At 37.5% G+C, this 7,120-nt stretch overlaps 1 pseudogene; it reads left to right on the forward strand.

The window, feature by feature from the left end:
- The first annotated feature begins 2,586 nt into the window (after positions 1-2,586).
- Positions 2,587-3,761, forward strand: LOC112579463 (annotated as a pseudogene).
- The last annotated feature ends 3,359 nt before the right edge of the window (positions 3,762-7,120 follow it).

The following is a 7,120-nucleotide window of genomic DNA, read 5'->3' on the forward strand; positions in this document are numbered from 1 at the left end:
TATAACTAACCCCTGTTTGCATTTTCATCTTTTTAATCATTATAAGGTCAGATGTCTCAACCTAGGTAGATTTTTCATTGATTCATATCAGAATGAAGTACAAAAAGAGAAAAAAATCCTAGATGTGTCTTCTCATATCTCAGTGCTAAAGTGGTTATAACTGAGCCCTTGTGGCTCAGCAGATAAAGAACCTGCCTTCAATGCAGGATACCTGGGTTTGATCCCTGGGTTGGGAAAATCCCCTGGAGAAGGAAAAGGCTACCCACTCCAGTATTCTGGCCTGGAGAATTCTGTGGACTGTGTAGTCCATGGGATTGCAAAGAGTCAGACACGACTGAGTGACTTTCACTCACTCACTCACTCGTGTGTGTATATATATATATATATATATATATATATATACACACACACATACACACACACACACATATATATATATATAGCAACAGTAGAAATAGAGAAATAGTCTGTGCATTTCTTTCTGATCACAGCTATGTGCCAGGCAAATGAAGGATCAACCCCATAGTCAAAGAGTATTGTGCTATATAAACAGTTCCCAGCATGTATGGATACTAGAGGAGAAAAACAACAAACAAAAATTATGTCTCCAAAAGTCATAAGGTTTTGCTAAGCATTTCCCTGTACACTCTTGGCTTTTGACACTACTGGGGTCCAGAGTTTTCATGTTCTAGTTCCTTGGAGGGGCATGCATTGTATATCAGAAAACTAATGATTTCCTGAAATCATAAAGAATTCCCCACATGAGTTAAAATTCCTGAGACAGGCAGTAAACCTTGGGTCTACTTCATAATTATCTCCATCACTCAAAACTTAAGACTCTTTCAGGAAACTAAATATTTAAGGTATATCTTTCATTTTATCAAAGAAGTCTTATAGAGTACTTATATTTTATTACTTATTTAAACAACAGAATACAAAAATCTCAATTAAAATAATTTCTAAATTGCACTTTAAGCTCACCATTCAAAAAAATTCCTTAAAATATGTATTTAAAATTCACTTAACCGATATGCCAGGCTCAGTACTATATCTCTTCCTGTCTCTCTAAATTTATAAGACATTTACTTCTTTTTTTCTATTTACCTAAATCTACTTCTGAATCTTTCTGAATTACTTTTCTCTTACCTTTAAAAAAATTATTGTAAACCACTCTAGACCATATCTATGAGAGATGAGAAATTCACTTTTGCTGTCGTTTATTATTCCCCAGAATTTAAACTAATACAGATTCTCCTTAAACACCAGAAAAAATATTCCTTAACAATAATTTGTGTAAAAACTACTTGTATTTATTTTGCCATTTGCAAAAGTAAGTAAACTTTTACCACAGCATATATGTGTTTGTCTGTGAGTGCATATAGTTGACACTTGAACAACATGGGTTTCAACAGGGTCACTATACCACCTGTGGTTAATTGAATTCACAGGTGCAGAACCAAAGATACATATGGTTGACTACAGAGTGATATGTGAATTTTGACTGCATGGGAGTCAGTGCCCCTAACATATGCATTGTTCAAGGGTCAAATATAGGTAGCTGTGTATACACACATACCAATCTACATAGAGAGAGAGAGTTATATAATTATATATATATATATATATATATATATATATACAGTTATGTATTTCATATATATATATATATAGTATATATACAAATCTTCAGCTAGCCATAGCTCTCGATAAACCCATCATAAGTCAAAAATGCATTTAATACATCTAACCTACCAAACATCATAGTTGGGCCTAGCCTACCTTAAACCAACTCAGCACACAGTTACATTAGCCTACAGTTGGACAAAATCATCTAAGACAAAGTGTTTTTTGTAACAACATGTTGAATATCTTATGTAATTTATTGAATACTATACTGAAAGTGAAAAACAGAATGGTTGTGTGGGTACAGGATAGTTTTAAACACATAAGTTGCTTCTATTTATATATATACACACATATTGAGAGAGAAAATGGGAAAATCTCACTGTTTACAACATCATATAACTTCTGCATAAATATCTGTTCAGTTATAAAGAAGATATTTGAGATTAAATAAGGAGTTATTTGATAAGAAACAATGTTTGGTTGCCACTCCTGTAACTTTTTCTGCCCAACAATGATTGCATTTTTAGTCCTCCAGCCTCCTTTCTTAGCTCTCCATGTTCTTGGCAGAAAGCACACATTTTAAAGCCATGGGGCATAATCAATGATGTGTCACAAAGAAGAAATTCTAGTAGAATTATTCTCAAGATCACTCAATATCCTACTTTTCAGTCTCGTCTTCCTTCCTCCCTCTCTTGTTTCTATGAAACAAAGATTTAGAGTAATAAAATTCAGTTTTCTTTAAACTCCAGTTATAAGTTTTCTTAAAGTAGAAGATTTCAATCAATCTGGTAAAACAACAACAACAACAAAAGGTTTACTGAGGAGTTTTTTTTTTATAATGGGATAAACAGATAATTGCTTCTTTCCAGTACTGGTAAACATCATGGTAACAGACTGGGACCTCACAACATGGATCAGCACACATTTGCAATGAATGCATTATATGAAATCACAAGCAAGATGCCTCTTTCCAATGGCACCAAGTTTCACCCCTCCTCCTTCCTGTTGCTGGGAATCCCAGGACTGACAAACATTCACATCTGGATTGGCTTTCCTTTTTGTGCTGTGTATATGATCACACTCATAGGCAACTTCACCATCCTGTTTGTCATTCAGACTGAGCACAGCATTCACCAGCCTATGTTCTGCTTCCTGGCTATTCTGGCTACCATTGACTTGGGGCTGTCCACAGCCACCATCCGTAAGATGCTGGGCATATTCTGGTTCAGGGGCAGGGAGATAATTTTTTATGTCTACTTCACTCAAATGTTTTTCATTCACATCTTTACTGACATGGAGTCCTTCTTGCCATGACTTATGGCCGTTATGTAGCTATTTGTAACCTTCTTCATTACACCATTTCTGACTGGGCTTCCCTGGTGGCTCAATCAGTAAAGCGTCTGCCTATAATGAGGGAGATCTGAGTTCAATCCCTGGGTTGGGAAGATCCCCTGGAGAAGGAAATGGTAACCCACTCCAGTACTCTTGCCTGGAAAATTCCATGGATGGAGGAGACTGGTAGACTCTGGTCCATGGGGTTGCAAAGAGTCGGACACAACTGAGCACCTTCACTTGTTCACTTATTCAATACAGCACAATCCTTACTAACAAGAGAGTATCTCTTATTGGTTTGGGGGTGATAGGGAGATCAGTCCTCTGTGTATTTCCATTTGTATTCTTCATCTTGCAACTGCCCTTTTGTGGACACCAAGTCATCCCCCACATGTACTGTGAGCACATGGGTCTTGTTCATCTGGACTGTGCAAGGATCAGGGTCAACATCATATATGTTCTGGGGATCATTGCTCTCCCAAATCTCTATGGGATTTGACATAATGGCCATTGCTGTCTCCTATGTTCAAATTCTTCATGCTGTTTTCCATCTCTCCTCCTGTGAGGTCAGACTCAAGTCTCTCAGCACCCGTGGTTCCCATGTATGCGTAAGTCTAACCTTTTATACCCCAACCCTCTTCTCTTTTATGACACATTGGTTCAGCTGAAATGTTCCCTGCTACATCCATATTCTTCTGGCCAATCTCTATGTGGTTATTCCACCAATGCTTAACCCTGTCATCTATGGAGTTAGGACCAAGCAGATTCATGAAAGAGTGCTCAGAATATTCATCCCAAAATAAATAGCAAATGAATACCTCCAGTTTTGGTCCAAAAGATTAAATGTTAACATGTATACATCTGAGAAATGAAGAGAGGCCTTGAAAATGGCAAATAGGTGCAGCCATGATTACTTACTGGAAAGGATGTCTTTCAAATGTGGATCTCATCTATTTAGGGAGTGAGAGAATAACCTTTGAATTCTAAATAGTGTGAGTGAGTGAACATTCTATATGATTATTGGAAGATGGACAAGAGAGATATGTTCATGATTTCCAAGATATATGTCATGTCTTTTGTGACTAGGTCAAATAACAGAAGATATTTTTCTATTTTCACTATGGGTACCAGGTATTCCTTTTCCTCTCCTCTTCCTTTTTCTCTTGACCTCTTTTTTTTTTCCCTAGAAAAAGTTATTTTAATTTCAGTATTCAAGTGAGTTTTATGACCTCTTGAAAAAATAAATTTTCTTTTAAATTACATATGGGGTTGTCATCCTAATCACTTTAGTATTTGGATCTTCTAAAATTCTTAACCCAGCCCTGAATACAAAGACTCTAAGAACAAAGGGTTAAGGAATCAAAGATGAAAGCTAGTTATACTCACAACTATTTATACCCCAAAAGTTTTGACATTCTGCAAGAGCATGCTGTTTCCCAAACACTAACTTAACTACAAGGTTATGATTATTAGCTGGGATTTGAAGCTCAATAATGATACTGCCAGTTAATGTGAAACTCAATCATGAAGACTTGAGATTTTTGTTTTATGAAAACAGAGAATTAAAATTCGTTTATGCCATAAATGTGCATTCAGAGTCCATGAACTATGCTCTGCTTTTATTTAGGGATAGAATATTTTCCTGTCAGACCCCATTCTTCCCATTTCTTGGTAGAAGCATGGTATGGAGTGCATCTCTTGGCTTCCTGCTAGTGCATAGGACACTATTGCACAACCCACTCGCAGTGCCTACCAGCCATGCTGTAGGACATGATTTCTCCTGGTGCTGTTCTTCACTTCATATCCTGTACTTGATGGGAGTATGTGACATGCTGCTCCGACATTATTCAGTTAGTGTTTGTCTTTATACTGGTGCCCTTGCTTACTGCATATGTCGCTTACAGCAGCAGTTTAAGGGGCTCGGCAGAGCTGGAGAAACCATGCATTCAGGAGGCATGTGCAGTTGATAACAGACCAGTTTGCATGCCTTATGAAGGTAGTCAGGAGACAGCTCTGTAGGCTTGCTTCTCCATATTATGATACCATGAGCTAATGAAAGAACAAGTTTTAGGGGGTCTTAGTGTGCTAATGGGATTCCCAGGTGGCTAAGTTCATAAAGAAACTGCCTATCATGCAGGAGACATCAGAGATATAGGTTCAATTCCTGGGTTGGAAAGATCCCCTGAAGGAGGGCATAGAGACCCACTCCAGTAATCTTGCCTGGAGAATCCCATGGACAGAGGAGCCTGGTGGGCTACAGTCCATAAGTCACAAAGAGTTGGACATGACTAAAGTGACTGAGCAAAAATACTGCTCATCCTTGGGTCAACTGACCTTGCAATTTCTTTTTAAACTAGTTGCCCTAATAATCATATGGTAAGTAGGTTTGATCACTCATCTTTCTGAGGTCAGGTACTTGATTTAAACACAGAGTCACATATTTCTGAAGTCTTTCAGCATCATGATGATTGGGACATAAATTCTGGGTTGAGAAGTTTGAAAAAAACCTTTATACATCATTTTCACTTCCTGGTTCTTTTTATGAAACTAAAATTTCTGATTGGAAAAGCAAAATTTTTTCTAGGTACAAGGATGAAATTTTAAGAGGTGTTTTGAATTAATTGTGGAAGCTATAAACAATTTCATTGTCCCCAATGTCAGAATTTGAAAAAAAACAGATTTTGCTTTACTTCAGTCTAGCTCACTATTTATTCTCTTTCTTCTTTTCTTTCTCCTCTTCCTTCTTCTGATGCTCATCTTTACTCTTTTCCTCTATCCTCCAAATTTCTGTCAGTCAGTTCAGTTCAGTCACTGAGTCTTGTCCAACTCTTTGTGACCCCATGGACTGCAGCACACCAGGCTTCCCTGTCCATCACCAGCTCCCGGGGCTTGCTCAAACTCATGTCCATTGAGTCGGTGATGCCATCCAACCATCTCATCCTCTGTTGTCTCCTTCTCTCTTGCCTTCAATCTTTCCCAGCATCAGGATCTCTTTCAATGAGTCAGTTCTTCACATCAGGTGGCCAATGTATTGGAATTTCAGCTTCAACATCAGTCCTTCCAAAGAATATTCAGGACTTATTTCTTTTAGTATTGATTGGTTTGATCTCCTCCCTGTACAAGGGACTGTCAAGAGTCTCTGCCAACAACACAGTTCAAAAGAATTGAACACAGTTCAATTCTTCGGCGCCCAGTCTTCTTTATGGTCCAACTCTCACATCCATACATGACTACTGGAAAAACAATAGCTTTTACTAGATGGACCTTTGTTGGCAGAATAATGTCTCTGCTTTTTAATATGCTGTCTAGGTTGGTCATAGTTTTTCTTCCAAGGAGCAAGTGTCTTACTTTCATAACTCCAGTCACCATCTGCAGTGATTTTAGAGCCCCCCAAAATAAAGTCTGTCACTGTTTCTAGTGTTTCCCTATCTATTTGCCATGCAGTACTGGGACCAGATGCCATAATTTTACTTTTTTGAATGCTGAGGCAATGGCAAACCACTTCTTGCCTTGAGAACGCCATGAAGAGTGTGAAAAATTTCTTCAGCCTTTTTCAATATGTCTTACTATAGTTCTCTCTCTCTGCCTTACCCACCTCTTCCTAGCCTAATTTAGTTCTCCATTTCATTTGCACTCAAAGTACAAACAACTTTTTTCTTATTGGTTTTAATGAGTAGTTGACTAATTGGGTTAGTAGAGTAATTAGACATAGGAAGTATAAGTAAAGGAAAGCAGTCAAGTAAATGAAAAATTCACTTCTATAAATACTAGAAATTCTGTATGTTTAAAATTAAATACATATCCATCTCATTAAAATATTTCTTATACAATTTATCTCATTTCACATGCTAGCAAAGTAATGCTGAAAATTCTTCAAGCCGGGCTTCAACAGTACCGGAACTGAGAACTTGGAGATGTTGAAGCTAGATTTAGAAAAGGCAGAGGAATCAGAGATCAAATTGCCAACATCCACTGGATCACAGAAAAAGCAAAAGAATTCCAGAAAAAACATCTATTTCTGCTTCATTGACTACACTAAAGTCTTTGATTATGTAGATCACAACAAACTGTGGAAAATTCTTAAAGAGATGGGAATACCAGACCACCTTACCTGCCTCCAGAGAAACCTGTGTGCAGGTCAAGAAATAACAGTTAGAACTAG

Source organism: Bubalus bubalis, chromosome 16 (genome assembly GCF_019923935.1).
Source record: "Bubalus bubalis isolate 160015118507 breed Murrah chromosome 16, NDDB_SH_1, whole genome shotgun sequence".
Taxonomy (NCBI): Eukaryota; Metazoa; Chordata; class Mammalia; order Artiodactyla; family Bovidae; genus Bubalus; species Bubalus bubalis.